Source organism: Palaemon carinicauda, chromosome 11, assembly GCF_036898095.1.
Source record: "Palaemon carinicauda isolate YSFRI2023 chromosome 11, ASM3689809v2, whole genome shotgun sequence".
Lineage (NCBI taxonomy): Eukaryota > Metazoa > Arthropoda > Malacostraca > Decapoda > Palaemonidae > Palaemon > Palaemon carinicauda.
In genome coordinates, this window is record NC_090735.1 from 33065741 (window position 1) to 33076660 (window position 10920).

Here is a 10920-nt window from a genome sequence, read left to right on the forward strand (position 1 = left end):
AGAACTTTCAGAAAATAAGGTTCCCCTTTACTTGGGTGGAGAGCAAGTCACTATCATCGCCTTGTTTCTTTAAGTATTCTGCTGTCCCTTTGCACGTGGGTACTTTACCTGCGGGAGTGGGAAGGTTCACATTAACCTATCAACTTATCTTATAATGCAATCTTGTAGAATATACTTCATGTTCTGGATTATCCAAAATAACATTGGCTACTTATATTTGCGATAATTAGCAGTTTTTCTAGTTTTTCTTTTTAATAAGATATTTTATGATAATGACTATTTATTTCAAATTATCCAAAGAAATGACGGACTTGATAAGTTCTTCACGAGCATTTATTAGCATTAATACTTCGTCACAAAGATATGTCAATAACGACCATTTTTGTTTTCTCTCATGGTAATCGATGTCTGATAAGAAATTATCACGTTATTTTTTTTCCTTAAATTCATACAAAAGCGTAAATATTACGCCTATTGTCCATCTGTCACTTTATATATCATATATTTCAAGTCCATTCGGAGGGAAAGTGTGTTATCATGCCATAATTCGCGAATAAAAAGCGGTTTATATATTCTCCCTTATCACGATGTACCCAACGGACAGAAACAACATTAGACCAGATATTATGTGATTTTGTCTCAGTAAAATTGCCATAAATTTCTACTGAATTGGGACCATCAATTTCCTCCGCAGGATAAGTCCAAGATATCAGTGCTCACATTTTTCACATCATAATGAAATCAAAACGCCCAAAGATTTTCTTTGTGTCTCAAAGTCCCTCAAAAAGGTTCACATTTAGTCTCATTTTCTTGAAAAGCGTGTTCCTTCGTGGTCGGTTTCCTTATCACCGGGATATATAATTAAATACTAAGATTAGTTTTTGTTTTATTCTCTAGACCAGTTGTTTAAACTCTCAAGAGAATCGAGTACTAATATTTGAAAAGAAAGTTTAATTTTTGGAATTCGTATCTTAGGAATGGGAATAATTTCCTATTTTATAAATTTAGTCTAGTTTGGAAATTCAAGAACAAAACAGAATTGCAGTAATTGACAGTTCTGAAATTGATATTGATTCTTAAATGGCACTGGTTCACCTATTTTCAAATTCTGTTGAAAGAAATTATTAGATGGCAATTATAGATCCTTTTGACTGGTTAAATACACAAACAGCTCATTTGGAATATGTACAATCAAAATTAATTTTTCGAATTCCATATATCAGTCTATTATCAGTTAAGTCATAAATAACATTTTTTTAAAGAATGTACCTCAAAAAATAAAGGTATTTTCTTTAACTCCAAATAATCAATCCACAAATCTGAATAAAGCATATGCTATTATTTGGACTTGGCAATAATTACAGAGATGCCATATGCTATCCATATATTCGTACAACATGAATAATGTGATTAGGATGGATTAATGAATTTGCGCTACATATCCCAGCGTTGGGGCTTGAGAGGCCATTCAGCAGCCAAGTGTTGCTGAGGAATACTCTGTACTGTGCAGTTGCACTTTGAAGGAAAAGTTAAGAATCTAGATAGCAATATGAAAGAAAAGAGCAAGAACTGGGGTATAAAGTAGGAAACAAAGAAAGGGCATCTATGGCCTGAAGTAAAGTTGCAAGCACCTTAAGTAATGCCTACGGTGTACTGCCTGAGGTGCACTGATGACACTCCCCCGATATGGAGGTGGTTATGGATAGTATGTTATCTGTGTAACTGTTCCAAATGGTACTGGGAATATAGTATGCATCAAATTATTCAAATTAGACTTGGCCTATAAACTGTTATTGTTGTTGTTGTTGTTGTTGTAGATTGCTTGACCCTTGCGACCAGGCACGGGCTCTTGCACACTTGCAGCCCCTGGGTGTTGGTTGTTTTTGGGGTTTATAGGTGACTTTGGTTATGGGATAATCTGCAACTTTCATTTGTAGGTGGTTTGGGATAGGATGTTGGTCAACGATGATCAGCAGCTTGCTTTTCTTTCTTTAGAGGTGCCCTAGATTCTTTTTGGTCAAAGGAAAGGAAGAAGTTAACGGAGAGGAGGAGGCATTTTACAAAAAAAGGAGGCCACTGGCTCCCGTCGTTTAGTTGGAGAGAAAGTGGTAAAGCAGTAAGTGCCGATGAGTAAAGGGTTCGGGAAGGAGTTGGGAAAGGTTTAGTTAGAGATATTGGTATAGAGGAAGTAAAAAATTTCCTAATATCTTGAGCTTAAGTTTTTAGGATGAGCGATAGTATAAAGTTTCAGCTGAGTAAGAGAGAGCTGAAAATGAAAAAATGGTTAGCCGAAGTGAGTGGTAGAGAAAGGATGGAATAAACATTCCTGTACCTGAAAATACTACAACAAAAATAAAGAGATCAAATTTTGATTATTTAGTGTCTACATGCTTTGAGATTTAATTTTTAGTTGGGCTTGGGTGGGGGTGGATTCCTGAAACTTCAATAAAGAGAGAAGAGAGATTGCAAGTGGGAGAGGGTAAGCATGGTTTAAGTTAGGTTACTTAAACCATGCTGGTATTATGTTATCTAGTGGGAGGGTAGCTGCGGAGAAAGGCTGAGAATGTATCAACATTAGCAATCATGTGTTTTACAATTGCTGTCGGGGTACAGGAATGTTGGGGTTCAAATCCTGTCTTAGTAGGCTTGTTTCTTAACAATTCAATAGGTAGTGTTGCAGAGGTTCGTCAGTTAGTTGCTGACAGTTGCTGCACGGTCTTTCAGGTCGCTGTTATGCTGCTGCTAGGTCCTCATCGTTATCAATGATGACTTACCAGTTACACAGATATCCCAGTCGCAGTCTGCAAATAATGACTGCAACTTGGTGGCAGATTACTCTTGCAAGTGGATACGGGATTGGGTTTGTTGCTCCGATTCACCATTTGGCTGATCTGGATCCATCAAGGAAGGCTCGCCTTACTTCGCTAATCTTTTGCATGTTGCAAAAGGCGGTCATTCGATTCTTGATGATTTGCAGTGAAGGTTGAAATGTGATACTGATTATCTGGTACATTAGGGCAGATTTGGCTAGGTGATCGGCCTCGTCATTACCGGTGATTTCAGTGAGACTTGGGATACAATTTAGGTTTATTTGCCTGTTGTTGCTTTGGTGAGCAAAGGCTAGATACTGCATTTCTGTGATCAGGTAGACATTTTCAGTGGGTTCTTTGTTGCTGAGGCCAGAGTGGCTCCTCTCGAGTCTGTGTGGATTGTTGTGTTTCCTCCATGTAGACTGGCCGAGTGTTCTAGGGCTTTGGCGTTCGCCAATAGCTACAGTTTTCTCTGAAGCCTGATGAAGAAACGACTGCAGCTGCTGCTGCTGCAGAAATATCACTATCAAGTGATCCATCAGTAGAGTTCAGTATAGTAGATGTTGGAGGCTGAGGTGTTGCTGGTTGCATTTTTGGCTGCTGCTGTGAGTGGTTCTGGCGGGCAGAGAGCTTTGCTTGCTGTTGGCAGGAATATGAAGTTGTACTGGATGGGGTCCGGAGATCATGGGGCAAGAGTGATGTATCCATCATGCTTTTGTTGCCCCTTTGTCTTGTAGGCTTTATTTTACCTTTGCATTCTTCTAAGTGTGTCCTGCAATCTCTTTGCGTGCGTCTTTGGTGGATCAATCTCCTCCACCAAAAGAAGTAGTATTTTAAGTCTGTTGTTCAGAGGGAAGTCTCTAAGCTGTTAACAGTATTAAAGCCAGACGAATTTGATATCCAAGTTAAAGTAAATAAAATTTTCTTTGAGATATCAGAAACAGTTTTTTTTTTTTTTTTTTTTTTTGTCAGATTTTATTCACGTCTTATTGTCTTTCGAAAAGAACACATTTTTCACCATTGTTACCATATCTATTATGAGTTCATACCAAATAAGGTTTACTTTGAAGTTTAACAGAATTACGTGAAATGGAAGATTAGAATAATAACTTATTCAGCCTTTATAATGGACTCATCCTTCATAATAAAAATAAGAAAAATAGGAAATTATGATAATCTTATAATCATATATCATATGATAATGAGGAATACCACCATCAATAAAACAGCCCATTAAAGCTCGCTCATCATCACATCCATTCATATTCACGAAAAATTACTCATTACATTTTCTCATGAATACGAAAATGACCGACCTTTCGGAGAAATAAATGGCATGCAAATAATATCAGAGGGTTGAGCAAAACAATTATCCTTGAGAGCCTTGCGCCATTACCAAAAATGAGTTCTCAACGAAACGATGATTTATGCGCGTCTCCGGGACATTGGTGTAGTTAGAAAATCGTTTAATTGTCCCGTAGATGCAACGTTTAATCATTTTTCCACTTTTGGTTTCTTGATTTTATAATATTTTAGTATTATCCTAATATACTTTATTACATATTTCAAGTTTCTATTATAATTTAATTATTCCGATTTTCACACCCACAATGCTATGCAGATATTTCTTGCATACAAACACACCCATACATATTTTAATATGCTAGTGATGATCGCTTATTTTAGGTTAATTAACTCGCTATAGTGATAGCTGTCTTATGTACAATATGCTGTAGTACACATCCATGTTCCTTTCCATTGTTTTTTATCAGTAACATCATTAAGTTACAATAACAATCTAAATATGAGAAAGTATGAGCTATTGTAGTTTGATATCAGGCATGGCTTCGCCACACAAAAGCGTTGTCAAAAAAGGAAAATAAAAAATATTTTCAGTAATGACACATTCAAATGAGAAATTAGTTCATTTCAATATGTATTTCAGAATGGTGGTCCTAATGATTGGCTTGGTAATGCTGGTTCCTCCAAAATAAAACTTTTCTATTTTTATATTTGGTCATATTTGTCCCAATCATTTTCATTTAGGACTCCTAGAATCGCTAGTTAGAATATCCACTGTTTGTATAAATTAAGCATGAAATGTGAATAAAATGTGTTATAACTGATAAAGAGAATGAAGTGAAAAATCTAAATTAATTTCTACAATAATATTACATAGCACTTGTACAGATTTGCATTAATATATCCGACTGTGCTTGTATTTTTATCACAACAAACAATATTGGTAGCTGAAATATTGCATTATAAGTTAAGAATAAATATCTGGACCTGTTATCTCAATGATAACAGATATACCTGTAGTGTTTTGGAAAAAATAGTGGCTTCCCATAAATGGAATACTCACCCAAAGTCTTTAGTTTCGCTCCTGTTTTCGCCCAAGGAGAAAGGAGCCGAGAGTCGTCTTGTGTCTTTAGATTACCAATAGATGTCGTCAAAGTTCAGGCAGATTCTATTCCAGAGAAAATGGTAGGAAGGGGTAACTTTGGTCAACCAGTTGCTTTTCTGTTGTGAGTAAATATTCTACTGCACAAATTACTTTTGCTAACGATTGTTGTTACTGCAAATTATTACTCATGTGCTTAAGTTACTTCAAGTCAGACAGTATTAAGGTATTCAGGTAGAAATTGAAGACTTTTTCAAGTGCTTCAATAATGTGGATATGACAAAAACACGCAATATGCTAAGTAATAAGTCAAATATCTAAGAATGTATATGGTAAATTGATGTTTTAGGTTATGTAAGGCACAGGGTTGTCCTGTGTGATAGGATTTGAAAAAAAAAATTCTTGAAATGAAATAAATTAAATAGTAAAGTAATAGACTCCCAATATAATACCTAAATCATCATGATGTATCGCAAAAGGCGTCGATTATATTTCACCAGTCTTCTCTACTTGAGCTTTTAAATCAATGCTTCTCAATTCATCATCTCCTATTTCACGCTTCAGTCCTCAGTTATGTAGGCTTGGGTCTTCCAACTCTGCTAGTGCCTTGTGAATCCCAGTGAAACGTTTGGTGAACTAATCTCTCTCTCTGGGGCTCAGGGAGTGCGAAGAGCATACCCAAACCATCACCATCATCTACCCCTCTCCATGATCTCATCCACATATGGCACTCGAGTAATCTCTCTTATAATTTCATTTCAAATTATACCCTTCCATTTAACTCTCTATTCTTCTTACAACAGTCTTGCGATACACACACACACACACACACACACACACACACACATATATATATATATATATATATATATTCAAATAAGCCATATATATTTTTGATACATTAATGTCTGGATTCTCTTAACGACCTCGGGATCAGAGCCCCAGGCGAAATCACACAAAGACAAGAGCTTGGCTCCGGCCGGGAATCGAACCCTGGTCGGCAAGCTTGTACAGACAGTGACTAACCAACGTGGCCAAGTGGGTTAGTCACTGTCTGTACAAGCTTGCCGACCAGGGTTCGATTCCCGGCCGGAGCCAAGCTCTTGTCTTTGTGTGATTTCGCCTGGGGCTCTGATCCCGAGGTCGTTAAGAGAATCCAGACATTAATGTATCAAAAATATATATGGCTTATTTGAATATGAAAAACACGTAAAAATGTGCAAAATTTATCATATATATATATATATATATATATATATATATATATATATATATATATATATATATATATATATATATATATATATATATATATATATATATATATATATATATATATAGCTTGTAGGTTAATTGAACATTAATCAGTTGCCATACTTAAAAATACTAAATATCATTTAATTAATTTTAATTTTCATCCTAGTCATAATTTCTTTCGGACAAGGATAGTCGAGTCGAAGCGTCTGAAGCGCCTTTTGATAACCAATAGAACAAGACCATTTCAGTTCATAGAAAATTGCACAAAAAGGAAACATCAACCTGTCTTTTTGGTTTCAGTTGTGACGTTTGAGTGGACAGATACCATCCCGATGGGAATGCCTTTGGTATCCCTCCCATTTGTAAGCTCTTCCTCGCTAAAGCTAATTTGGCACTAAAATAAAAACTAGTGATAATAGGCCAAGTGTTAGAGCTTCGTTATGACGTAATGACGGAAACCCTTTATTTAACTAAATGGCAATACCCTTGATTACAAGTAGACTGGTTAAAACGAATCGGTTTTTATGTCATCCAAATGTTTAAGTTAGACATTAAAAGTTAACGTTGTCTGTGATCAAATGTTCGTACGTAAGTGCGTAAATGTAAACAAAGATGTAGTTGTGTACGATTATTCGTGCGAAAAAAGAATGTTACTCCCATTCCTGCCATTTGCAAGACTAATTTCTTCCTTGTCAAAAGTATGCACTTGTCTTATATTGTACATAATGCCATAACACTTAATAGTGTTCATTTGCGTTTATATCGTGATGTAACTGAGAATTACCACGAACTGTTACAGTAATGCTACATAAGTTGCACCATGTTGAGCTTCCATATGGTTGCAATTGTCCCATCAACCTTTGGCTAACATTTGCGATATTCATAATGTGGCTATGTGGGATATTCATAATTTTATGAAAATTTTTCTTGAGTTGAAGGGCATCGATGTTATGTATGTGAAACCAGGCTAACTGAACAGTGTAATCGTTAGGTTAGGCATGAGGGTAATTCTATACAATAGCTCCGCCAGCAAGTTATCAAATTTAAGTACTTCCTCCAAAAAGATGGAAGGCTAGGGTTTCGTTTGATGTATAAATCTAAGTGGCGCTAGGTCTAGAAGAGGTTTAAAAATCCAAATTAAATTTGACCCACCTGAAAAAAAAATAAGTCTCTCGACTTCATAACTCTCTCAAATTCCTCATCAGACTGAGCTTTCGTTTGTTCATTTGTACGTTAAAAACATAGATTATGTTATTATTACATCATCGATTGTGTTCTATGTAGCAAGACGTCCCCCAAACGTCATAGTTTTCAACAAATTATGATTATCCACATTTTACTTTGGGCTAGCATTTTAACAAAACTAGAATCACGTGACTTGAATACCCAATCAGGTGAAAGTTTAACTAGGAAACTGAACACTTTTCAAAACTGTTCACACAATTTCCACCACTAATTTTTCAGTCTTTTGAGAGCTATGGAGGCGAGTGAACCTTCAACTTCTGGTGCAGTTTCTCATTTACCATCTACTTTGACATCAATTTTGTTGATTTTCTCCCAAGTTCTTGTCTCAATTGTTATCTAAATTAAATAGATTTTGTTTTGAATTACTGTGGTAACATCAAAAGAACAATAAAGTACTGCCAAGACCCCGGTGTTATCAAAAGTGAAAGTGACACTATTTGTCCCACCCAGGGATTTAAGTGCAAAATGAATATTAAGAAAAAAAACATTAAGGTGTGACGGAACGCATGTCGTATTGAAAAAAAACAATAAGTTAAAAAAGGTGTTTTTCCATATCTAATTTTGAGGGAACTTGGTTTGAGAATCTCATTTAAATATAGAATCTAATTTGTTACTTTTCTATAATTATATTGGTGTTAAATCTAGTTATAAATTTGTTGACAATAAAATCAAAAATTTCTCCCAAAACTATGATTGGTGCTCAAACTCATGAGGTTATTGTGCACTGGGCATTGAATCGGAAAGGTGCAGATCACCTTTACTCTCAAACCTAATTAGGTACACAAAGGGTTTTAGGCTGCCTTATATTTAATATGGCTGTGTAAAGGGGGATTGCAGTGGGCTTGCTAGGTAAGGCTACAGCTACTAGGTTAGGTTAGGTTAGATTGCGTTAGGTGGTTTGTTTAGGTTAGCTGGTGGCTTTGTTTATTGCTAATTCTACATGTGCCATTATTCGTATGTTAAAACGGATTCTTTAACTCATTCCCCATCCAAAAACACTGGTTTCCCACTGGTGGTCCCCTAAGATTGGAAAGGTTAACGAATAGGGTAAAAATACTGTTCCTTCTCCAAAAAAAAAGGTCAGCTTTAGATAAAGCACCAAGTAAATCCTCAGAAAAAAAAGTATTATCAAAATTATTTGTGGCGGAGCTATTGTATAGAATTACTGGTATGAGTACAGAATAGCCTAGGCCAGGGATGGGAATATGCCGCCTTATGGACCATTAAGTGCGGCATTTGACGACCTTTGATATATGCATGTGCAGTTTATTTTTGCTTTGACATTGAATATCATATGTTTAAAATCAATATATGTACACACAGACAAAAGGAAAGTTATGTGTTCAGTGATGCACCCCTCAGAGGATGGAAGCAATTTTTCTTTGAATTCAGTGAATCCTAACTTATTGCAACTAGTAGCATTTCCTTGTCAGCCGCAACAAACTACTAATTGCAATAAGTGAGTGAGTGATTTAACGTATGATATATGAAGCGGACCTGTTTTGTCTATCTCCTCACTATGATCCGAGTCAATTTTGGATGAATCTACAAATTCCAAAGATTTGGCGTAAAATTATTATTTTATTCGGGCCTTAACTGATGATTTTTAATTGTATGAATAATAGCTTGCCTTAAGCAACCTTAATGGATGTACAAAGGGAACAGACATTTTAACAACTTCAAAGAGTAATGTCACAAAGAAGGCCTAAATTTTACTTCCTTATATGATAAGTGTATACACTAATGGGGCTCCAGCTATGATCTCAAGGAAGCAAATAATTGATTCTTTCAATGAAAACTACTAACACTGTGTTTTGAACAGATGCAAGTTTTTTACAGTGATGTTTAATTTTTTTATGAAATGTGAGTGTATAAAAAGTACCTACTTGCCTACATCAAATATTTGAAAATTTTATATTCTTGATGTTTATAAGCTATCTTTACTATAAGACTAGTATTAATTTATTTATCACTTGAATACAAAAAACCTACTTACTTAATTAAATTCATTTAAAAATGGCATGCTTTCCATATTATCAATTCACTTAGTTTGAAAACTACTCACAAACTTAAATAAGATATTGGAAAATTTGATTTTCAATGTCATTCATCTCCTGATACTTGTATCAAAAATACTTCAATGGAATATTTGAAAATGTATTGCTTTCAAATTTCAAAAACCTCTCACTCTTTCATTAGATTAGTAATAAATTACTTTCAGGATAAAATAACCCAAAAAAATATATGCAGCCTTAATGAGCAATGAAGAATTGTAAATGTCCTTCATCTGAAAAAAGGTTCCCCATCCCTGGTTTAGGCTTAGAACTGCCTGTTGTTTGTCACAAGATTGCTGTCCTAAATGAAATTTTTGTATTACAGGGTACCAGTCTTGGCGTGCACCTACCAGGTTAGGCGTACACTTACCAGTCTAGTAGTATAGTACCAGTTTAGCAATGTATGCATACCAGTTCGTGAAATATACATACGAATTATGGAAGAATCCTCCACGACCAAGTTACCCTCGAAGTGTTTGTACTTACTATTTACGAACTAAGGAAATAAAATAAACTGTGGGAAGTGGCTTTTCCCTCAACATCAATTGTTAGATGGAGATTCGTCCGTTTCCGATTTAAAGTACCAGGTTTCAGACAAGACTAGGCCTAGAATATTAACCTAGGCCTGTGGGACTCACATGTATTAGCCTATGCCAAGGTTTAATTTGTTATGTATAGGCTAGTCTTGAGTTAGGTAATTGCCCTGAAGTGAATGGTAGCCTCCAAATGAAAATCAGGACAAGTGACATATCAGTAAAAAAAAAAAAAGTATAAAATGTGAGGGCAGTGTAGAATGTATTTATCTGTTAAAGATTGATATATCCATCCCTACTTCCTAAAGTAGCTTCAAAGCCATTAGGTCTGCTTTATTTTCAGCTATGGTAGCCTAACCTATGTCACTGTAGTCAAAGGTACTGTACTATTAGCCTATTGTATTTGGTAGCCTAACCTATGTCACCGAAGCCAAAGGTACTGTACTATTAGCCTATTGTATTCTAGCTTTTGTTGATTTTTTTTTTTTTTTACCAGTGTTCCTTGTAGAACATGAACTGCAAAATGGAGGGTTAAGTACAGACGGGAGGCTCCTTTTATAATTTGTTGGCTGCTATGAATAGACAGAACTGTCAAATGCAACAATTGGGTGATCAGT

At 35.5% G+C, this 10920-nt stretch overlaps 1 protein-coding gene across 1 annotated transcript in view; it reads left to right on the forward strand.

The window, feature by feature from the left end:
* LOC137649230 (probable glutamate receptor) overlaps nt 1–10656 on the forward strand; it is a 259197-nt gene extending 248541 nt beyond the window's left edge. The window contains exon 12 of the mRNA XM_068382216.1: nt 10096–10656. The gene's annotated coding sequence lies outside the window, so the exon portion shown is untranslated. The remainder of the gene's footprint in view (nt 1–10095) is intronic.
* Nucleotides 10657–10920: the final 264 nt, after the last annotated feature.